General features: G+C 31.1%; 1 long non-coding RNA gene across 1 annotated transcript; it reads left to right on the forward strand.

Moving 5' to 3' along the window:
- Nucleotides 1-12057: 12057 nt before the first annotated feature.
- On the forward strand, nucleotides 12058-13477 carry LOC149884713 (uncharacterized). The gene is made up of 3 exons (XR_016454776.1): nucleotides 12058-12149; nucleotides 12392-12720; nucleotides 12960-13477. It is a non-coding gene; the product is annotated as an uncharacterized LOC149884713 (long non-coding RNA).
- Nucleotides 13478-25225: the final 11748 nt, after the last annotated feature.

Below are 25225 nucleotides of genomic sequence, written 5' to 3' on the forward strand. Positions count from 1 at the left end.
TTAACATAATATTTTAAGATAAATAATGTAGAATTACAATTTTCTTAATCGTGAAAAGTTATATTAAAAATCATCATGAATCCATGTAAATCATCATGAATTCATGTAAATGGTTTTTCAGAGCATGTTTATATTTTCACCTGTTTCACGTCCTTAAACTGAGATAACACAATCTTTTATGATTAAATCATAGGAGGGAATGTTTAATAGAGAATCCTTAAATAAGTAAAGATATGCAATTAATAAATATAAATGTATTTACTGTGGTATACCACCATCAATTGAAATGTATGTTGAAATAAGTATAAAAACTTGTAAAGAATAAGTTTTTTATTGTATATTATTCTTGTTTATTTTGGCCTGTCAGAAAATAAAACTTCTCCCTCAGACTTAGTTAAAGTATGATAAAATTTTATAAGATTATATTATAGTTTTTTTCTATCCTTATTATAACATAGAATACCATTACAAAAAAAATTAAGTTATGAGTTCTTTTTTCTTCTCCCATTACTATCAAGTAAAATTTCTTTCTTCGATTTAAAAACTTTAAAATTTTTCAAATTAAATTTCCAAACCTTTGCTTAGGCATTTTTTCACGTTGAGATGGTTACAAGTTTATTTAAATTCTTAAACTAAAAGCATTATTACATGTGGCAACAATTATTAACGAGACAACTAGGAAAATATTCTTTGATTCAGAAGTTAGAGGACCAAAAAGAAAGTATTTTAATGTTATTTGAATGTTATGAATATTGATTTTACATAACTTTGCTTAAACATGCATGTCTTCAATTTAGAGCAGTAACTTAACATTTTAATCCAAATAACAAGAAATCTTTTACAGCCAACCACTTTGGCGTCACAAATTCCTCAATAAAACCTTTGTATTATTAAATCAAAAATAATTTATAAATCAAGGTTTTTAAAAAACCCAAACATACAATAAAGAAAAGATTCTCTACCAAAAAGGTTTCATCAAACACTCAGCTTACTTTTTAAAAGCATGCTGCTTATGAACTCTTAAATTAGTTAGCTAGAAGTTCTTATGAATAAATCTGAAAGTTGACTCCTTTTACAGACTAATTATCTGATAAAATACACACAAAGAACAGCATACTAGTTGCATTTATAAGCCAGTCAAAAACTTTCGTAATAATATTTTCCTACCCCTTTCCCCTTCACAAGCTTTTTGTTGCCCAACTTAAAAATAACAAGGAATAATAAGAGCACTTTACTTATTAATCATTCGTTAACTTTTAAAATTTGCATAATTATATAAGGAAATAAGATATTCTGTTTAGAAGTGTTAGTGAACATCAACTTGTTTTTTACGGATGAAGATTATATAAAGCAATATTCCAATCCAACCAAAGAAGCTTCCCAAGAACTGAAAAGCAGAATCAAAGCAGCGGTAATATTTTCTTCAAAATATAATTAATGATAGCGGAGTTGGAATTCCTATTGCTTAATAGTGTTTTTATTTTGTTTTTCAGATTAAAAACCTTTACACGAAATACAATAAAATCGTTTATTATGACTTGGAATTACACTCCATGATGTATGCAGAACAATTTTTGTTGTTGTCATTATTGTTTATATTGAAATTTTCATTTTCTGAATTGTTGTTGTTATTATTTTTTATTATTATTATTATTATTATTATTATTATTATTATTATTATTATTATTATTATTATTATTATTATTATTATTATTATTATTATTATTATTTTTATCATTATTATTATTATTATTATTATTATTATTATTATTATTATTATTATTATTATTATTATTATTATTATTATTATTATTATTATTATTATTATTATCATTATTATTGTTGTTATTATTATTAGTAGTATAATCAATTACTATTAAATTTATGTAGTTATAGCTATTATTGCTACTACTATATTGCAAGAAAAACATGAATTAAAATGTAAAGTTAGAAGATGAAAATAAATCGATGCACTTTATTTCAAAATTATAGAGTTCGTAAAAATACCTTTTTGCTTTTACAGAGATGGAAGAGGTGATATCTTAAAGTCTCTAAACGATCGGAATTAATTTAAGCTGGCAATTAAATATCGAGTGGTATGAGTAATCTCTGTTGGTTTTGCTGATTTGCATATTTACTGTCATTTGAACGATGTTGAGCTGTTGGTTTAAAAATATTTGTTGCGATGTCAGTTTGGTTTCACTGAGCACCTGTTTCAGTTTTAATAAAACTTTTCATTTTAAGATTAAATTACATGGCGGTTAGAGAATTATTAATTTATAAAATAATTAGAGTGAGTTGACTCTTCACCTTTTTTTTTTTACCGTCTACCGGGGCTACTTTACTCCTTTTTTTATGGTTGTTTCACTGAAGTTAAATTTAAGCTCAGTAAAAAGTTTGCTTTATAAAATAAATTGATTTTTCAAGTTCTAAAATGTCGTTTAAACTACTTTATAAAGAAAAGAAAAAAAAATTTAAGATTTAATATGCACTGAGGTTTAATATGCAATAAGAGGGTTACTTTGCACCAATTTAAAAAAATATGTTTTTTAATTTAACAAAATATATTTATATTGCGGAAAAAGTTGATTTAAGTATAAAGTTCAGTTCAAAAATATTATAAAACGCTACTTTAAATTATTAAAATATTTTATGTGTTTAAAAAAGCCCTGAAAGTTAATTTAATTATGAGGTTATATTCAGTAATTTCACAAAACAATTTATTAAATAAGGGTAATATTTTCTTTTAAATAAACAAACATTAAAAACAAAACAAAAAAAAATCCAAAAATAGGCCGTCTCATAAATAAAATAACTGAGTTAAAATACCAATGCTTTCACATTATACCACATTATTAAACAACTTTGGCACTGAAATGATCCCTCTTTTGCTCAAAATTTTAGGAGGATTTATTCCTCAATTATTATATCCCATGTATAAAAAAAAACCTTTTTTTTCAGAGGCCATTTCCAATTATATGAAGATTTTACCATGATACTTACTGTTGATCCATTCTCGTCAAAATATTTTATGATTCCAGGAAAATATTCATTTTTACAATTTATTACAATTACAAATGTATCAATCTGCTTGTTAATTGGTTTCACCAAGTCATAAAATAAATGGTTATCAAGAAGCTGGGTAGCTAATTATTCTGTTTTACTGGAACCATCGAGTGGTTTATGAACTTTGATCCAAAATCACTCATGGCTTCAATATATGAAACAAACGACTCTTCTTCAAATCTTGAAAATATAAGCTGTTTACCTGGTCTCATCAAATGTTTTTGGTTTCACTTGTTATTGTCTTTCTTGGTATGTTAAATTGTTTTGTAGCCACACGTTGACTTAGTGTTCCATTTTTTATTAAATCCAAACATAATTTTAGTGTTTCAGTTAAATAATTTTTGTAACTACGAGCTCCTATCTTCCTCTTGTAATACCTTACCATCCTTAAAAGCAATTGGTGCTACTGCAGTTTCCCCACCCCCTTTTTTTTTTTTAATTGATTGATTATGATAGAAAATTTTATGCTGATTCAGAAAAATATAAAAACATAGACCTGAAAATTAACGGAAAGTACTCTAATTCGAAGTCAAAGTTGTAAAAAATTTAATTAAAAACCCTAAAGTTCGCCATAAAGTTAATGATCTTTTAGCTTGATATAAAAATTGCTCAAGATAAAAATACTTTAGGGTAATTCCGCATCAAATCACCCAAAATTTAGAAAATTTTGAACCATGGGTCCTCAAATTTTTTAAAAATTTCTTCGGATGTTGCATCTTAAAAAGAAAAGTTAACACATAAAATTTCAGCTAAAAATGTTGAGCGGTTGACAAGATACTGCAATTTTATTATTGACCTGGTTTCCCAAAATGACCCGGCTTTCATAACATTCTGAAAAAACATTTTTCTTAAAAAAATAAGAAATAAAAATGGCAAAAATATGAAAACAAACATATATAATGTTTTTTTGATGCTGAATTCAATAAAAGTACTTAAAATGCTCAAATACAAAAGGAACATGCTCAAAAGTTAGTAAAACAACTAGTTTCTATAAACCAACTTTGGGGCTCAATATCTCAAAACAATCCCCGTCAAATTTTTTTTTTTTTTGCTGTTAATATTTTCAACTGCTTATAATCTTGCAAGGCACAAAAAATCTAACTGTAAAAACAACTGAAACATATGGAACTTTAATTTCAAAGATCTATTACTTTTTCAAGAAATTATTTTAAAAAACATTTGTAAATAAAATAAAAATAAGTTAATCGTAATTTAAACAGTCACTTAAATATACAAGATTTTTAAAGGTATCGAAGATGTAAGTTATTTTGACTGTGTTTGTAATAGTTTATAATATTGTTCCCATTTTACTTGTACTTCCTCTATTTCAGCATTTTCAAACACATAGTTTCTACCGGAACTAAAGCAAGCTTGTGGAACAGATAGTTTTTTCAATATGTTGGTGTTGGGAATAAAACAGTAGTCGTCTCTTTTAGGCCAGTTAAAACAGATTGATGGACCATTTGGGTGAAGAAATTTAACTTTAGCATCAACTTCTTCTAGGTTGGATTTAGTTACAATGCCAATCCATTACTACACAGACTACAGCTACATAACAACCTAAAGCAACAGTATCAAGTTGAAATATATCTTGTTTCTTTTTAAGATTGTGGATTATTGAATAATTAATGTCCGTACTACACCTCTTTGCCCCAACCTTGATTTTCTCAATACAAAATTCATACATAGCTTCTGATGTGAGAATTTGGTTTCTGTATGGTCGTTTTAAACTTTTTTGTGCTGTTAACCTTTTTACAGTACCGCCAATCCCATTGCATGGTGACTTTCCATGGGACGTGGCAAAAACGTTCCATTCAACTTTAAGGTCAAATTCACTTTCTATTTGGCATAGATTGTAAAAGCTTTTACAATTTTTGTACTGTCCTGTGCAACCATCAGTGAATATATGTAATTTGGGCAGATTGGAAAATATTTTGATAGAGAAATAATTCAAACCTTTTCAGAATCCCTCTGTTGTATATTTTTTTACACTGATAGATATTGTTAATTTTCTTTATAGATATATTTATATATATATACAATCTACATATATATATATATGAAATATATATATATGAAATTGTTAATTTGTTAAAATTTAAATAAAATTTACCAATAAATATTGTTTTATAACTGAACTTTTTATAAACTAGTTATTATAAACTTTTACAAAATATAGTTGTCAAAATTTAAAAAACAAATGCACATCAATATCACACTTATTCAGTTTTTATATAAAAACAAAACAGGATGTTTTTTTCAGTTGTTAAGATCAAATAACTAAGTTATCATATAATTAAGACTTCCTTAAATATAACAAAATTCTTTTTTTTTTTTTTTTTAAGGAGTCTATAAACTAAACATAATATTTTACAGAATTCTATTTGCAAGTTTTTTAAAATAATTTCTTGAAAAAGTAAAAGATCTTTGAAATTAAAGTTCCATATGTTTCAGTTGTTTTTACAGTTAGATTTTTTGTGCCTTGCAAGATTATAAGCAGTTGAAAATATTAACAGCAAAAAAAAAAAAAATTTGACGGGGATTGTTTTGAGATATTGAGCCCCAAAGTTAGTTTATAGAAACTAGTTGTTTTACTAACTTTTAAGCATGTTCCTTTTGTATTTGAGCATTTTAAGTACTTTTATTGAATTCAGCATCAAAAAAACATTATATATGTTTGTTTTCATATTTTTGCCATTTTTATTTCTTATTTTTTTAAGAAAAATGTTTTTTCAGAATGTTATGAAAGCCGGGTCATTTTGGGAAACCAGGTCAATAATAAAATTGCAGTATCTTGTCAACCTGCTCAACATTTTTAGCTGAAATTTTGCATGTAATATTTTTTTATAATAACGAATAATGTGTCAAAATATAACACAAAAGGAAGACACATGGTTCAATGGACTGGGTGATTTCATGTGGAATTACCCTTTAACGACTTTTTAACTTAAAAACCATGGTATTTAAAGCAACACTTTAATAGCATGGTTTTTACGTTACCACTATGAAAAAAGCCGTTTTTTTTGGTTTATTAGAGAATAAACTATAATGCAAGTAGAGTACTTTTGTAATAAATTTTAAAAAAGAATTTGATAGTTTTGTTTCCTAAAATAAGAACTTTTGAAATTTAGTTCATAATCGTTTTATCACATGTAAAATTTATAAAATGTAACCCTCAAACCGTTTTCTCAATATAAAAAACCAGCGTGCAATACGATAATAATTATTTATCAACTTGTCTACATTCTTACATTCTACGTTCAAACTTTGTTTGAAATCTTTCATAAATTTCATTTCTTTAGAACACATCTATATAAATAAAAGAGGACTGAACCGTCCGTGGTCCGTATCCGGGCTGAGTTCTTGACAACCAGACCTCCAATTTTAATCAGGAATGGCTTAAAAAATTCGTGGGAATCTAACTAATGCCATAGGCTATGTTTTAGCTTTTAAAATGGACTAATAACAACAGAATCTTTAAAAGAATTTTTCTTTTTTTTTCCGACGTCACCTTTGTAAAGGTGACGCCTTTATAAAGGTTTTTATATAAGGTGGTCACCTTTATAAAGGTTTTGCATTTAAATTTAAATGCAAAAATCTCTAGAAAAGTTAGCATAATAAAAAACATTAGAAAATTAAAAGTGTAGAACTCTAAATTCTGAGCAATTTGATTTTTTTAAGCTTTTTGATTGGACAAACGGTTCTTGAGTTATTAATTTTTTAAAGAAATGTTCACGGAGATTTTTCAAAATGGCTCCCTCCCAGGCATCAGCTGAATTTCGCCGGCCGAGTCCAATTCGAGTCCTCGGCGACCGGACAACTAATTTTAAAATGGCTGAAGAGTTTATTGTCAGAATAAAAATTAAAATGTCTTTTCTTTCTTCTTTCTTTGGAATAATTATGCATTGAACAAAAGACAGTTGGATTGTCCCTGCTTTAAACAAATCAGCCCACGAGAGGCTGTATAAATTTTGCAAAAATAAACAAGTAAAACTAGCCTATTCCGGACCAGTAAATACGATGATCCAGGGGCAGGGGCAGTCAGCTGCAATGAGGAAGCATTTAAATTAAGTTGTTTGTCCAGTGGTGTGATTTGGCGAGTGGACAATAAAACTATTCTGTTCAAATACCAAAAAAGTTTTTTATTTCAGGAATTTTTTTCAGGATAAACAATCAGGGAGTTGTTTGAGGAAGGTAAATTCTTTCTTTCGTTTTTTTTTCTTTTGAGTTCGGCCGCGTCCTAATATTTTAAAAAATTTAGTGGCTAATTGTATCTAACCTCTTGCCGGTTATGTAAAATCTAATAGGCTCTCTGGCTCACTTCCCTAATCTTCTTGAACCCACTGAATTTTTAGCTCACCCTTGCTCATCAGATTTGAAAAGCTAACTTGAACCTTTGACTTATTTTCATCCAACATAAAGTGTGAAAATATGTGAAACTGCAAAATCAAATAGATTTTTTGGGCTCACTATTTGGTAACAGTGAACTTTGAATCTATTACTTTGTATAAAAGGGATTGTCCCTGAGATTTTTGTGCCTTGGTTGAGTATAAGATCTTGAATTTATCTATTTTTCTTTTGCTCTTTTCAAGCCTTCATGGATCTGCTTGCTGGAATAAAGTTAATGCTTTAACTTGGTCTTGCATGACTTGAACAGGGTTTGTTTGGTTTTGTACATTATCTGCCCCATGCAGTGAAACTATTATTTGGCCATATTTTTATTTCAGCCAGTTGGAGTGGATAGTTATCAATTTAATTTTAATTCATAGCTTAACATTTTGAGAATAAGTGGTTGACCCATGATGTTTGAGCACAATATTTTCTATAACTATGTCCCTTTCACTGAAAGTCCTTGGATCGCAACAGCCTATGTTAGCACATTGTTTGACTTATAAAGTTGAAATGATTTCTTAAGTCAGCTTATCAATCTGACATGACAAACTTAGGCAAAAAGAAAAAATAAACGGCGATAATTTGCTTTGTTTTTCTCTTTTACTTCAGTTTTTTAGTAATTATTGGCTGAAAAGAATTATGAAGCCATGGAATAACTTTAAATCTTATTTATTCTTATTTGTTAAAAAAGGATGGCCCGAGGAAGAGGAAAGGGAATCGATTCAAGGAAAGGAAGGCGAGAAACTCCTGGTCAGCGCAATGAAAGGCTGTTGAGAGAAAGGGAACGGCAAGCGTAACAGAGAAGGCTTCAAACTGCGGCTGCAAGAGAGGCATTACTTGCACAGCGCAGGGCAAGAGAGCTTGAGGTAAGATTGTCTCAGACTGAAATTGAAAGAGAGGCCTCAAATAATGTGCGCAGAGAAAGACGTCTTCAATTAACTCAATCCCAAACTGAGGAAGAAAGATTATCCTCCTAAGCACAGCGCAGAGCAAGAGAGCTTGAAATAAGAGTGTCTCAGACTGAAATTGAAAGAGAGGCCTCAAATAATGTGCGTAGAGAAAGAGAGATAGAGATGAGACAATTGCAGACTCTTGATGAAAGAGAAATTTTTCTTGCTGAACAGAGGCAAAGAGTAGAGCAGTTCAGATCATCAACCAGGGCCAGACGGTCTGTTGAAATTGATGGCTTTATTTCCCTACGGAGAAGATGGATACAGTTTTGCTCTCAGACAGGTAAATCCAATTAGTGGTGAAGAATCTTCTAAGAAAGTGTTTGCCATGGACTTCTATGCATATTGTTTGATGGTTTGAGATGAAGAGCAAAACTACCTGCTTAATTGTCGCAACTTGCTTCAGCAATTTGTGGTTGATATGTGTGCAAAAATACAGAGTGAGAGACTGTTATATATTTGCCTAAATCAGAAACAATTGAGGGCTGAAGAGTATATACACCTTAGGGATCCTATTGCTTCGGATGGTAGTGTGACAAATGTGGGCTCTTTGGTCATTCTGCCATCTTCATTTACAGGCAGCCCTCGCCACATGCATGAGTACTCTCAGGATGCATTGACCTATGTGCGTGAGTTTGGAAGACCAGACTTATTTGTTACTTTCACGTGTGACCCAGCGTAGTTAGAAATTCGCGAGCTCTTGGCAAATGGTCAAGAGGCTAGTAACCGTCATGATTTGATTGCCAGAGTGTTTGAGCAGAAGCAAATAAAGTTCAGAGAGGCTTTTGAAAGACTGTGTTTGTTTGAAGAGGTTTAAGGATGGGTGAACACAATTGAGTGGCAAAAACGTGGTCTCCCCCACTCTCACAATTTAGTTTGGCTAAAGTCAAAAATTCACCCTTCTCAGATTGACAGTGTGATATCTGCAGAAATGCCTAACCCTGAAGTGGACCCAAATTTGTCTGCAATAATAACTAAGAATATAATTCATGGGCGAGAAAATCCAGATCTTGAAATTGAATATTCTGAAGATGTATTTAATGAGGCCTTGATTTTGATCGAAGATAAATGTGAGTCCATGAATAACAGCACATTGCAGCAATTAGGCCTACCTTCTCCAGTCCGCAACCAAGGTGCTGTGCTTCATAGTGATTACCTTAGGGAAATTAATTACAATGCAGAAGATTTGCAAGCATATGTTGCTGAAAAAAGGCTTCTACTCAATCATGATCAAAGACATGCTTATGCATCAATAATAGATGCATTAGGAAATGAGGATGGATCCATAATATTTCTACAGGCTCCAGGAGGTACAGGCAAGACATTCCTGACCAACCTAATAATGGCTGAAGTAAGATCTAGGGGAGAGATCGCTGTCGCTGTAGCTTCTTCTGGTATTGCTGCAACCTTGATGGATGGCGGAAGGACAGCATATTCTGCATTTAAACTTTCACTAGATATTGCTAGGTTAGACAAACCTACTTGCAGTATATCAAGGAACAGCGGTAGGGGTCAAATCCTTAGAGATTGTAAGTTGATTGCTTGGGATGAGTGCACCATGGCACACCATAAATCTATCGAAGCCCTAAATACAACTTTAAAGATCTTAGAAAAAATGACATACTTATAGGGGCACTTTACTTCTACTCTGTGGGGATTTCCGTCAAACCTTGCCAGTCATCCCAAAGTCCACACCTGCAGATGAAGTCAATGCATGTCTTAAAATGTCACTTTTGTGGAGACACGCAAGGACATTGACCCTGACTCAAAACATGCGAGTGAGCTTGGGAAGTGACAGTAATCTTGAGAATTTTCCAAATGTTCTTTTTGGAAATTGGTGATGGCAGGTTTCCTCAAAATGTCAACAATGAAATTCAATTGATTCATGAGTTGTGCAATTTGTACAGTCAGTTGAGGACCTAATCAATGTTGTGTATCCAAGTGTGAAAATGAACTATCAAAACTTAAGTTGATTGACAGAAAGAGCAATTCTTGCTGCCAAAAATGATGATGTTCATGATATAAATACTAAGATTTTATCAATGTTGCCAGGTGAACCCAACTTATATGAGTCAATTGATGCTGTTGTTGAAGAATCTGATTCAGTTCCTTTTCCTGTTGAGTTGTTAAATGCCCAAAATCCTCCTGGTATGCCACTTCACTCACTTTATTTGAAGGTGGGATCACCTATTATACTGTTGAGAAAATTGAACCCTCCCAAACTGTGCAATGGAACTAGACTGTGTGTGAAAAGAATGCTACGTAGCACCATTGAGGCAACAATTCTGACTAGAAAGGGCGCTGGTGAAAGCGTTTTTATTCCCAGGTTTTCCTTAGTAGCTTCCAATTTTGAATTCCCATTCAAAAGACTTCAGTTCCCTGTTAGACAAGCATTTTCCATAACAGTCAACAAGTCTCAGGAACAATCCATCAAATACTGTGGTGTTGATTTAAGGTCTCCATGTTTCTCACATGGTCAATTTTATGTTGCCTGCTCTAGAGTTGGCTCTTCAAGAAATCTTTTTATTTTGGCCCCTGGAGGAGTTTCAAAAAATATTGTTTACAGACAAGGTCTGGATTAAATCTCATTTCATAATTTTTTAAATGAACACTGATATTTCCATGTCTATGTAAATTTCTCTAGCTAGGTTTCTCAACAGCCTTTCATTTCAAAGACCAGGAGTTTTGCAAGGCAAGTATGTAAAAACTAACAGGAAATTTTTCATTTCTTTTTAGGTTATGCCCTTGACTGTAAGTCTTGAGACAAAAAGACTGGTCTGTATGTGGAAGTGCCTCCATATGGCACAGACTGGAAACCACTTATGTGGGCTAAACTTCCACACTTTGAGTTATTCCCCCTTTATCTGATTTGCTCAATGGTTAACTTTATTCCCGGACAGCGTCGGGTACCCCTACTAGTTCGTTATAATACTTTAAAATAAAAATGCTAAAGCTGATAGAAACCAGCTCTGCTTATTGCGCAATGTAACGGTAATTAAACTTCGTTAAAAAAAAGCGTTTTGAAAAAGATTTTTAAAAAATGGCGAACGTTAGGGTTTTTAATGGGCTTTTTTACAACTTTGACTTCGAATTAGAGCACTTCCCGTTGATTTTCAGGTCTATGCTTTTACATTTTTCTGAATCAGCATAAAATTCTCTATCATAACCAATCAAAAAAAAAAAAAAAAAAAGGGAGAGGGGGGGGAGAAACTGCAATAGCGCCAAACAATTTGTATCTGTTAGCAAGATTTAAAACCATAAAAGGCTTAAAAATATATAGTCTGAGGTTGCTTTTCACCACTTTCTTAGCTGATGCAAAGTAGCCCCTTTTTGGTTAAAACATGACACACAAACAATTTTGAACAGCACTTTCATAAATAATAGTCTAATTTAATTTTTTTTTTTTTTTTTGCATAATTTTAACTACTGATAGTTTCTTCGCATAAAAAACTAAACTTTGCTTAAGTTGATTAAGTTCTCGTGTAGAAACACGTCACTTTTAAAGAAGGAAAAAATTGGTAAAAAAAAAAGGCTTCCATAAATATTAACCCTTTTCCTGTTTGTGTTGCATATTTGAAACAAATGATTTGCTGATAATTTTTTTGGTTATAAAGTTTATCCACAACATTAGCAGTTTCGAAATATGTATTTTAGATCTTTCTATTTTTATTTTGACGCAATATAACCACAATAACATTTTCTTTTGAATAATGGCAGCTCAAAAGAGAAGTGCTATTTTTAGTAAGTTTTAGTTACTATCGTTAATGCTCATTTTTGAATATAGGAAAACCCATGCTGACGCTTAAAACTTTTTAATTGTTATGTGCTATGATTGAAGTTTTATATTAGTGTCATTATAAACTAAAACAAGCATAAGATATTGTTAGATTTACCTCCTAATTTATTTGTTGCAAATGTGCAACATTGTCGGATCAAGGTATAAAAAATGATCATTTTTTTTTACTATATGATTTCTCTGGTAGCTCCTACAAAAACTTGTAGAATTCGAAATTTTACTGTACAAGAAGCTGTTAATTACGTACTTGAACCAGATTCTGATTCTGAGTTATCAGACTTTGTGAAATCAGATGAATCAGGGAATGAGGCAGAACTTGAAATTGGCAATGTTGTTTTCAGTTCTGAAGAATCTGAGTGAGTCAGTTTTGATTACCATTGATTTGCTTTGAGAATTGATGTAAATTTACATTAATTTTTTTATCTTTAGGACTGAAGAAGAAGAAGAAGAAGAAGAAGAAGAAGAAGAAAGTGGTTTTTCACCATTCAACATGACTTTAGGATCCGAAGAGTCATGGTATCAATTTGAATAATGAATCTCATATTTAAAAAATTATATATATACATATTTCCAAAATGTGAGATTCTTTATTCAAATTGATAAATACAATGCCTCTTTAAATCCAAAAGTATATTTCAAGCAATATGTATAATATATATATATATATATATATATATATATATATATATATATATATATATATATATATATATATATATATATATATTATACATATTACTTAAAATAAATTTTAGTGATTATGAGGATGATGTGATTCTGTGGAAAAGAAAGTCTGCAAAGAAGCCGGTCTATAAATGGAGGAAAACGCAACTACCAATATTTGATGCAGCGTTCCAAGGAGAGGAATTTTCTCTACCAGAACGCAATGACATGACACCATTTGAGTATTTTAAACTATTTTGGGATGATAGCATCACCCAGAACTTAGTTGAACAAACTAATCTCTATAGTGTCCAGGTAACAGGCACTAGTATAGCCACAAACTTAAAAGAGATTGAGCAATTCTTAGGTGTTCAGATGTTGATGTCATTAGTTCGCCTCCCTAGCTATGAATCGTTTTGGTCAACAGAACTTCGATGCGATGCTGTTGCTGATGTTATGAATTTAAAGCGTTATGAATGTCTTAGAAGGTTCTTGCATGCAGTGGACAATACTACAAAAAATAAATACTCTGGCAAATTGTTTAAGGTTAAACCTGTATTAGATGCTGTTCGTAATAACTGCATCAAAATTGAACAAGAGCAAGACCAATCGGTAGAGGAGCAAATGATACCTGCAAAAACAAAACGCAGTGGGATATGTTAGTATATGCCCAAAAAAATCCACAAATGGGGTTTTAAAAATTTTGTTAGAGCAGGAAAGTCAGGCATAATATGCGACTTTTTCATCTACGCAGGTGCTACTAGTGCAGGTGGCCAAACTTGCGGTGCTGAGGATATAATACTTCGACTAGTTCAAGAAATGCCTAAACACAAAAACTTCCGTATATACTTTGACAACTGGTTTTCTACATTGCCATTAATTAATAAACTGAAAACTATGGGAATATTAGCTACAGGAACTTTCCGTAGTAATCGAATCGGAAAATGCCCACTTTTATCTGACATAGTATTGAAATCTCAAGGAAGAGGATCATGGGACTACCAAGTGGATCAGAATTCTGGGATACATTTAGTAAAATGGTTTGATAGCAAAGCCGTTATAGTTGGATCAACACATGCTGGTGTCGCAGGATCAACGAAAGTCAAATGGTTTGACAGCAAAAAGAAAGTATATGTTGATGTCAAAACTCTTGATATTGTTGTTGCATATAATGCGTCAATGGGAGGAGTAGATTTGGCAGACATGCTGATACCATTATACCGCACGAGAATAAACACTAAAAAACGGTGGTACTTAAAATTGATTTTTCACTGCATTGACATATCAAAGATAAATGCTTGGTTGTTATACCGAAGGCACTGTACTAAACTTCAAGTGCCTAAAAAAAAACAGCTGACTTTAAGAAGATTTATTTTACAGGTAGCAACAGCGTTGAAGCTCAAAGACAAAGATCCAGAAAAAAAAGTTGGTCGTCCCAAAAGAAGTTTCTCACCTTTAAAGGGTCTCGGAAGAAAGCCATCAAACCCAAAACCAATTAGTGATATAAGATATGATGGATTCTGCCACTGGCCCGAAATCAAGGATAAAAGGGGGCGGTGCAGAATATGTAACATGACCTGTTCTTTTGCTTGTTCAAAATGTAAAATACAACTTTGTTTGAACAAGGATAGAAACTGCTTCAAAGACTTCCATGTACATTAAAATTAGATAATATATAACTATAGTAAGAAGAAATTATTTTAAAACTACAACGGTCTATTAAACATGCCTGAATTTACCCATATTACTATTAATATTATTATTTTTTTTAAAAAAAAAAAGCGTTATTTTCTATACCTCTTTTCGGCAAAGTTGCATATATGCAACAAATCATAAAACAATAATAATTATCAAAAAGATTTATTTTGTGTTTTTTTCTAGCACATAATGCCATATTCTTACAAAAAATTCATTAAAAAAATTTTTTTAGTAGTTTGATCATAATGTGCCGGATAGAGGGTTAAAAAAACAACACTTAAGATGACAGCAATATTCAAAATTAATTCCGAAAAACTCCAACAAACAAAAAAAACACCATATATTTAACTATAAACAAATATATTTAAAACTCAACATTGTTGAGTTTTCAGTTTTGGTCCAAGCAAAAAGAATATTTCTGAGTCAAGAGTTTTAATTGAAGCATAGCCAACAAAATTCTCCGTTGAAACGAAATAGCGGAACTCTTTAGTCTAAAATGATTCTTGATATGACTCTTTTTCCTTTTTTTATATATTTTGTGGTAAGAAAAATTTTCTAAGGTCCTGTTTATATGGAAAGCGGGCTGGCTCGGCAAACGAGCCAGCCCGTTTGCCGAGATATCGACGTCATCAATGTTTTAACTTAATTTTATTTTGCGTTTATATGAATAAACGAGCTGGCCCGGATAGCGATCCGGGCTAGTTATCAATTTTTACTCTAGTTAACTGGATTTTGGCCACATAATTGAACATAGTCCAATTGCCACAAAAGGCTTCCTTCACATGAATTAAAATAATCCTTAAAAGTGTTTCTTATTGCAATTGCATCAAAAACAGATGTATTAATTTTTGATTTTGAGAAATTAAGCAAACATCCTTGATCTTGTAATTCTTTTCTCCAATCTCCTTGAATACAATTGCTGAATTACTTTCACTATCAACAAAACCAGTAGGGATATAATGTGCTCCATCTGTTAACCACAAATAGTTGTGAAGACAGACAGTAACCTTTATTATATTTTCCACTTTTGATGGTTTTGCTTTAATTGGAGATTTGTAAATTCTCCATCTAGCAGCTAAAATTCCAAAACTATTTTCAATTGTTCTCTGTGCTCTTGATAAGTGATAATTAAAAACTCTTTGCTGAATAGTAAGGTTTTTACCTGGGTATGGATTCATTAACCATGGTTTAAGTGCAAATATATCATCTCCAACAAGGACTGGTGGAACTTTAGGATCAGCTTCAGAAATTTCTGGTAAATGAAAATTTCCCTCATTAAATGCTCTATTAAATGTGCTTGCATTTAAAATGGCAGCATCATTATCCCTTCCATAAGCCCCAATGTCAACCATTGTAAAACAATATTTAGCATCACAAATGGCTAATAAAATCATGCTGTAAAATCTTTTGTAGTTATAAAAAGAAGAACCTGATTTTGCAGGAGCCTCAATGCGTACATGCTTTCCATCAATAGCTCCTATACATTGTGGAAAATTCCAATTCTGGTTAAACTCTTTAATGATGTTTTGCCATTCTTTTATCTCATTTGGGGCTCTTAGAAATATTCTTTTGAGAACTTCTCATATAGCACAACAAGTTTCTTCTATTATATTACAAACTGTAGCTCTGCCAACTCGAAAATGAAAGGACTGAGTTTGTTGTGATTCTCCTGTAGCCAGGTATCGAATTGTAATAATTAATCTTTGCGATGGACATATAGACTCTCTACTGGGACAATACTTTTTCGTTAATGAAGATCCAATTAATGACAAAAGGTGTTCAAGTCTGTCAGGAGACATTCTTAAATATCGATTAAAAAAATTCCCTATCAAATAGCATCATTTCTTGCACCAAAGTACTAAACGCACCTTGCTTAACGCGATTTTTAAATAGTTCTCTGACCCAAAACATATGCTTTCTTTTCTTTACGCTTTTTCGGCGTCTTAAAATTAAAAGTGTAACAAAAAGTCGATAATTTAGAATGAGATTTTTTTTTATGACGGCCATTTTTTGTTTGTTTACACTGTTTTGAAAGTTTTTTGCGCCAAGTCAATGTAATGGAAACATTGCGTTGCACAACAATTTAACGCACAACAAACCTAACGAACGTAGCACGATTTTTGTACGACATTTCTACAACTATTGGAAACCAAGCTTAAGAATGAAAAAACTAGAATGAAAAATATTTCCAAACCGATTGCTTCTGGCAACACAGAGTTTTTTTTACCATTCACCATCGACCTTATTGACTCATTATAACTAGTAACTAAAGAATCACGTTTTAACTCATAAATAAACCAAATAAATGTAATCAACATTTTGCATGAGACTAATTGAATTTTACCCCTCGACTTCATTTCATTGATTAGTTCATGTAATTCCGTTGCGGAAAGTTCTAGAACATTTAAGGACGTTGTGGATTTAATAGTTTTAATTAGAGATGTGCCGGGTACCCGGTTCGGACCCAGGGACCCGGCAAATCTGCTGTTTTACCGGGTACCCGGTATCGGCCATTTGTTGCAGTACCCGGCACCGGGTATCTTTTTTTTTTATCTTAAATTGATTTTTCTTTTAGTTTCTACCAATAAACTTCAACCAATAAACTTCTTGATATAATTCTACAGCTGTGGCCAAAAATTAAAGACCACTCTTTTTTTTTTTTCAAAATTTATTTTTAACCTTAGTAAAATTTTATTTTGGAAAAAGTTACCAAAAAAAGAAAAACATTTTTAGAAAGAATTTTTATTGTATTTTATATTTATTATAAAAGAATTTATGATTTTTTTTACAAAATAATGTTAAAAAATTAAAAAACTGACTTGTAAAAAATATAAATGGGAAAAAAAATTGGACAAAATTTTAAGACCAGTTTCAAAAAAATTTCAAAAAGCAATAAAAAAATAATTTAGAAACGTGTTGTTCCTCCATTTGTTTTCAAGCACTCTTGTACTCGATCTGGCATTGAATTCATTAAAGTTTTGATTACTTCATCAGGCACATTTTTTAAATGATGAGAGATAGAAGATTTCAAATCTTCCAAATTGTAAAGTTGTTCTTTACCAAGCTTGTGATCAAGCCACGACCATAAATTCTCTATTGGATTCAAGTCTGAACTATTGGCAGGCCATGGAAGCACTTGAATTTTATTAGAATTGAACCAATCGCTAACAACATGCGCTTTATGACACGACGCATTATCTTGCTGGAAAATAAATCCATCTTGCAACTGCCATAAATCAATGCTATGAATAAGCGAGTTTTCCAAAATTTCGATGTACCTTTCTTTGTTGAGTCTGCCATCGAATAAATGAAAAACGCCAACTCCACAGGCACTCATACAGGCCCAAATGCCTATTGAACCACTGCCTTGTTTTGTTCGTTTTAAAATGCATGATTCATCGAACCGTTCGCTTGGAAGTCTACGCAACATTACGCGACCTTTTCTGTTGTCTGCCTCAACGTTCATTTCATCACTAAAGATCACACGGCTCCACTGATCTGTTGACCAATTTTTATGTAGTTTGCACCACTCTTTCCTGGCAAATTTTTGTTTTTTATTTAAGCGTGGTTTTTTTGCAGCAGCACGCCATAAATAATTTAAATTGTGGAGGACCCTTCGCACAGTTCTAGGGCTTGCTTTCAGAACATTTGACATTGTCCATTTCGTAGACAAGTTTGTAGATGATGCTTGTCTGTTTTCTTTCATTAATCTCACTAACGAGCGAACGTCACGGTCATTTGAAATTTTACTGCGTCCAGTCCTATGACGATCATTAATTGACCGGGTCTCTTTGTATCGTTGAATTATGTTAATAATGCAAGAGTGAGACCTTCCGAGCTTTTCTACTATTTGTCTGATGCTATAGCCTTCTTCTTTTAATACAAGAGCCGCTTATCTGTCTTTTTCTTCGATCTTTGCACGCATTTTTGCAATATTTTTATATCCTTATTGCAATAAAAAAAATAAATGTTTATTTGATATTGAAACTCAGGTTTCGACATTTTATTTTATAGCCAACGTAATAAGCAATTAAGACAGTTAAAAAAAATAATGAATTATTATTTTTAATAAGTGCAAATTAAAGATTTGAAAGTGGTCGTTAAATTTTGTCCAATTTATTTAAAGAAGATTTATAAGTACTCATCAGTTTTTTAATAAGTTAAACGCTATTTAATTAGAATTAGATTAAAAAAATTATACCACTTTAATCCGAATGTTTTAATTAACAAGATATTAAAAAAAAAAAATTTAATATGTCAATTAGAATCTTCTTAATTTTAACTTAAAGATTAAGAAACCAACTAAAAAATGAGTGGTCTTTAATTTTTGGCCACAGCTGTAAGAGTGTTATGTATTCGATAACCACAAAGTTCTATTAACTTAAACCTATCTCACTTAAAATATTTTTTAATATATTTTTGCAAAAAAATTTATACGGATACAAAAACCGTAACGCTAAATAAAATAATTTGAGAATACGAATAAAATGAATTGGAGTAAAAAATATTTAATAGCTTCTTTTTATTCTGTTAGAACACAAGATAATTTTTCTTCTTTCGAATGCTGATAGCGCTTTTCATTTGTAGCGCATTTCGAGCGTATTATTAAAAAAATTATCGTTTTATATAAAATAATGGAAAACGTATGATATCAAACGTACTTTAATTATCTTTATATAAAATTTCTTTATTTGAAAGAAAAATTATGAATAAAAATAGTAAAGCGTGGAAGTTTTTTGATATAAGCACGATTCATCATATGAGCAAGTGCAAACTATGTGATAGTTTAGTTACGAGAGGAGGAAAATCTTTAAAGTCTTATGGAACTACAGCAATGGTAAAACATTTGCGTTTAAAGCACTCCAAAGAGTTTGAACTTGCGGGAAGAAAAAGGGTTCAATCATTTCCGTCTATTTCTGAAACCTCAGTTGCTTCTACCACCAATACAGTACAAAGTAACATTCATGCTTTAAACAAAAATAAAACTATGGAATATTGATGAACTCAGATCTATTCGAATCCATAAAATAATAGGCAAACTTATCACATTGAATATTCAGCCATTTTCTATTGTTGAAGATACGGGATTTAATGAACTGATTAAAGATGCTTACCCCAATTACAAATTACTATGTAGAACATATTTCAGCAAAAACGTAATCCCTAGCATGTATGATGAACTGTTTAAAGATATAAAAAAAAAAAATTTCCGCGGCAAACTATTTGTCTCTGACGACAGATATTTGGACAGCGGATACTGCGAAAATCGCATTCTTAAGCATTACTGGACATTGGATAGATCCAACTAAATTTTCCCAAGAAACTGCTGTTCTTTTAGTAATTCATTTTCCGGAAAATCACACAGGTGTTCATATAAAAGAGTATTTACAAAAAAGTTTAGAATCTTTTGAAATCCCGTTAAGCAAAATTCATCTTATTGTTACCGATAATGCAAGCAATATGAAGGTTGCAGTAAAAAACAGTGGAATGACATCAGTTCCATGCTTTATCCATACTTTGCAGCTATGTATTCATGACTCTACATTTAGCCAAAAAACCATCAAGGAAATTTTAACTTTATGCAGAGGAATAACGACCCATTTTAATCATTCACCAATAGCATGTGCAAAATTAAAATTAATTCAGCAGCAATTAAGTAATCAACCTTACAAAATGAAACAAGATGTTCCAACTCGCTTGAGCAGTTCATTTGAAATACTACAAAGAACGTTTGAACAAAAAGTTCCTTTGGCCACTTATGCAGCAGAGTTTGATGAAATTAAACTTCCTACTAATTATCAATGGGGAATAATCAAAAAACTTGTTTACATTCTTGCTCGATTTGAAAACTTAACAAAAAAATGTGGTAGGAGGGACGAAACTTGTGCAATAATTATACCATCTGTTCTTGCATTAAAAGTTTTGTTACAAAAAACATCATCAAGTGATAAATACGTTGGGATTATGATGATGATTGATGAACTAATAAAATCTGTTACTAAAAGACTTGATAAATTTTTGCTTAATAAAATGTTATGTGTATCAACATTTTTGGATCCACGTTATAAATTACTTTATCAACAAGCAAATGAAGATGTTATTATATAGTGGGTTGAAGAAGCATGGAAAGAAATGCAAGGAGCGCAAGATGCTTTTGACTCTGACTCCGACAATGTTCCAATAGTAAAAGCTCCAGCCTCTACTGGATTCATTAGCATTGATGATTGTTTTAAAGATTTAGCTTTTATGAGAACTGGAAGAAAGCAGAGTGAAAAACGTTCCGAGGCAGAAAGAGAACTAATAGGTATTGAAGTTGCTGACCTAATTAAGAAGCAAACAATATTAAGGTCTGCAATTACTCAAGAAATAGACAACTATTTATCTCTGCCTCTTTTAGAAAATACAGGTTGTCCATTTTTGTGGTGGAGTAAATGTGGAATGCAATTTGAAAAACTAAAAAAGATGGCATTAAAATATCTTACAGCACCTCCGTCATCAATAGAAAGTAAAACGTTATTTAGTGCTGGTGGGGACATATACGAAGCAACAAGGAGCAGACTAACAGAAAAAGCAGATAACGGAGAATACCTAATGTTTGTTCATTAGAATCTAAATTTAATAAAACAATTAAAATAAGATACAAATAAGTGTTGTTAAAATAAGATACAAATAGTTGTTAAAATAAGATACAAATAAGTGTATTGTACATGTACTTGTAAGTGTACATACATACATACATACATACATACATACATACATACATACATACATACATACATACATACATACATACATACATACATACATACATACATACATACATACATACATACATACATACATACATACATACATACATGCATACATGCATACATGCATACATGCATACATGCATACATGCATACATGCATACATGCATACATGCATACATGCATACATGCATACATGCATACATGCATACATGCATACATGCATACATGCATACATGCATACATGCATACATGCATACATGCATACATGCATACATGCATACATGCATACATGCATACATGCATACATGCATACATGCATACATGCATACATGCATACATGCATACATGCATACATGCATACATGCATACATACATACATACATACATACATACATACATACATACATACATACATACATACATACATACATACATACATACACACTGCAGTCGAGAAAGTCTACCCTTTTTTTGCAATTCTTTGTCTCTCTTAATCTTTTACTTTCCCTAATAAAACTTTCAGTGGCGGAACTTCAAATTTTGCCCCCTTCCACACAAAATTATTTAGGCCCGAACCACCAGGAGAGAAAAAAATTTAAACTAAGTATAGTTATTAAAAAACTGTTGCACAACTTTTAAAAAAATTTAGGCCCCTACAACTCAGGCCCCTTACCCTGCATTGCGGGGTTTTGCTAAATGGTAGTTCCACCACATAACTTTTGGTTAGTTGGCGTTAAAAGCGTATTTTTTGTGAATAGTTCATCGCCAGAGATTTCACAAGTTTGTATTCCAACTTTTAAAAAAATGGACTCGGTGCCGGGTACCCGAAATCGGACCCGGTTTTTCAGTCGGGTACCCGGAATCGGAAACTCGGCATAAACTGGTTCCGGCACATCACTAGGTTTAATAGTTTTTACCAGTGAAAACCAAAGCATTGTAAATATGTGTTTGCGGTTATTTATGACGACTTTTGATTGGAAAATCGTACGGTATAAATGGAGGAGAAAGTTCGTAGCGAACACAACGTTTCAATTCTACATTTTCTCTTCTCCTAAAAAAAAAATTTTTTAGGAGAAAAAAAAATTTAGAATTGAAACGTTGTGTTCGCTACGATAAAAGGTAAATAAACATTTGACATGCAACATACTGTCTCAATACAATTGAATTCTCTCAACTTGGATTGATTTACTTTGTCGACGACTCAAAAAACTGAAACTGTTTTTAAAAAATGCTTACGGATCGCCTTCAGTTTATGTCACAACGAAAGAAAACGACTTTTTGTGGTTCATTATGATGCCAATTGGTAAAATTAATAAATAATACTGATTATTCAAAGTTCATTAAAGAGTGTATATGGCTTCGACTCATACAATTTACACTTAAAAATGTCAAATTATTAATATCAAATAACACATAATCTCGCTAACAAAATGTAATATCAAAAATTCACCAGAAGTGAAGAATGATCTTTTAAAAGAGGTCAACCTTGTGGAAACTATCAAGTGCATAAAAATAAAAAAATGATGTTCGATGTCTTTCTGTTCTTATTGGCAAGTGACTTTTTTACTTATTTTAATATTTATGTTTTTAAGCACATTTTACCTTGTTTTTATGGGGATGTTTCTCTTAATTTAAGCATAAAAATATTTTTCAATCGTATTCATCAGACAAGCTAATCAAAAAGCGTAAATTTTGTCTCTGCATTCAGTTCACAGAGATGAAATGGGGTTTGAACCTCTACTCATCTTTAAAACAAAACCTTGTAGAGATACACGTTATATCTAAAAAGTATAATTTTATTATTTTAGAGATACACGTTATATCTAAAAAGTATAACTTTAGCTATGCAATAATTTTATAGGAACGAAAAAGAAAATCCTTTTGTGAATGCACACAAATTTTGTAGAAACCTCTTCTTGTTTCCTTTTATACCACCGATAGGCGCGAACTTGCTAAATACACACCAGGCTAAAGCAACCACATTAAAAGGGATAATTTGGGTTATTCGAAAAAAGAGAAATAATTTTGAAAAAATAGCGTATCAATGATAACCTTTTTTAATACTTATGTAAAGATGAGAGATTTGAAAGTGATCAATCGAGATTACATTTAAATTAACACGAACGTCGAAAATATTTAGTCAACTACAAATAAATTTATTTTATTGCATATAAGGTTTAAAACGGGAACTTTTTCTCTTTTCGTCATAATCGTATTGTTAAAAGAAAATCATTTTTTAAAAATGAAAGGGATCATAATGATAAAAAATAATTATAAAAAATTGATTGTTTAAATCGTCAGTGACGTCAGTGACGTCAGTGACGAACATTGAAACAATTTTGTTTGAGGTCATTACTAACAAAATGGGGCCTTTTTACATTATTTGTTGCATCTTTGTCATCATGATGAAGAGGGAAATCTTCATTTGCATTGTTAATCGTCACAAATAAAAAGATTCAAAAAAAGCTAAAGAACCAGTTAAGTTTAAAAGCAGTTCTAAAACATAAAGAGCATCACTACTTACTGGGTGTTTAAGTAAGTATTTTTACAAAAATATCTTGACTGTATGGGAAATGGTTAAAGACAGTTTTAGGAACATCTATCATTGAGAGCGAAATCCTCGCTGAATGATTTTTCATGAAATCGAAATTTTAATGCGTATTTTCTAATAATCAAGAATTTTAATGCGTATTTTCTAATAATCAAATATTGTAATAATTCTTAATTTTGATTTTAGAAATTATTCAAAACTGTAAATTGTTGTAATGTACTATTAAACTTCCATATAGAAGTATGGAAGTTTTCTTTATTACATTTATTACATATACTGGTGTAAGAAAATGTACATAGTTAAAAAATAGCTTGTTAAAGGTAATAGAAGGTTGACTTTCGTTACTCTTTAACATGGATTCCATTACAGGCAAGTTAGTATGGTAAATGGTACTAAAATCACAAAGATTGTTCATTAATATGTTCAGACTTCTGAACATATTAATGAACAATCTTTATGTCTAATAACTTTAAAGTTTTCAACTGTATTGCCTTCTTTCGTTCCAATTAATACAACATTCTCATTTGATGTGCTTCGGAAATTTTTAAAATCAGAAAATTTATTTCTGATTAGAAAAAAAGATAGTGGAAGTCATAATTTCATTTACAGATGTTTATGCATAAAATGTTGGAGAATATGATATTAGCAGATTGAAGATTTGGTAGATTTGGAAGAGATTTGTTAATATTATTGGATAATGGCACTTTACGATTAAAAACAATTAGTCTCCACATGCCATTTGATTGGCGGTAACTATTGATTTTAACTATTACAAAATAATTTTTGTTATTTTCATTGTAACAGTCAAAACCATGTTTTGATGCAAATGCTTTTAACTGTTGATAAATATTTATCACATGTACTTTATTTTTTCTTCCAACTCTTGTGAGTGTGTTACATACATAACAGATTTCTGTGTGATCAGAAAAAGTGAAGAATTTATCATTCCTCTCAGCTTCAAAGCCTTTTTTTGATTTTAAATCTAACCTGCATAAGACCATGTTGCTTCTTTAAAGATAACAACAGGTTTTAACTGATAGTAACTATCCTATTTTATTATGCAGCCACACTTTCCACTTAAGTGTTTTAAATATTCCTCATGAAGACTCGTTATTTATCCAGTAATGAGATAATAGATAGGAATATAAGATTACTTCTTTTGATATATCTAGAAAAGGTTAAAAATAAGGTTGTACATCACTTGTAGAAGGCTCAAGAATATGCAACAAAAGATATGGTCTTATTATTTTAATTATCATGTTGTTACTATTAGTAACAACAATAATAATAAAAATAATAAGATCATTCTAAGTTAAAGAAGCTTTACATGACTGACTGTTTAAAAATGCTTTATCAA

The sequence above is a fragment of the Hydra viridissima genome, unplaced genomic scaffold (assembly GCF_058129835.1).
Source record: "Hydra viridissima isolate aposymbiotic clone 2 unplaced genomic scaffold, HvirCarnegie_v1 scaffold_8, whole genome shotgun sequence".
NCBI classification, from domain to species: Eukaryota; Metazoa; Cnidaria; class Hydrozoa; order Anthoathecata; family Hydridae; genus Hydra; species Hydra viridissima.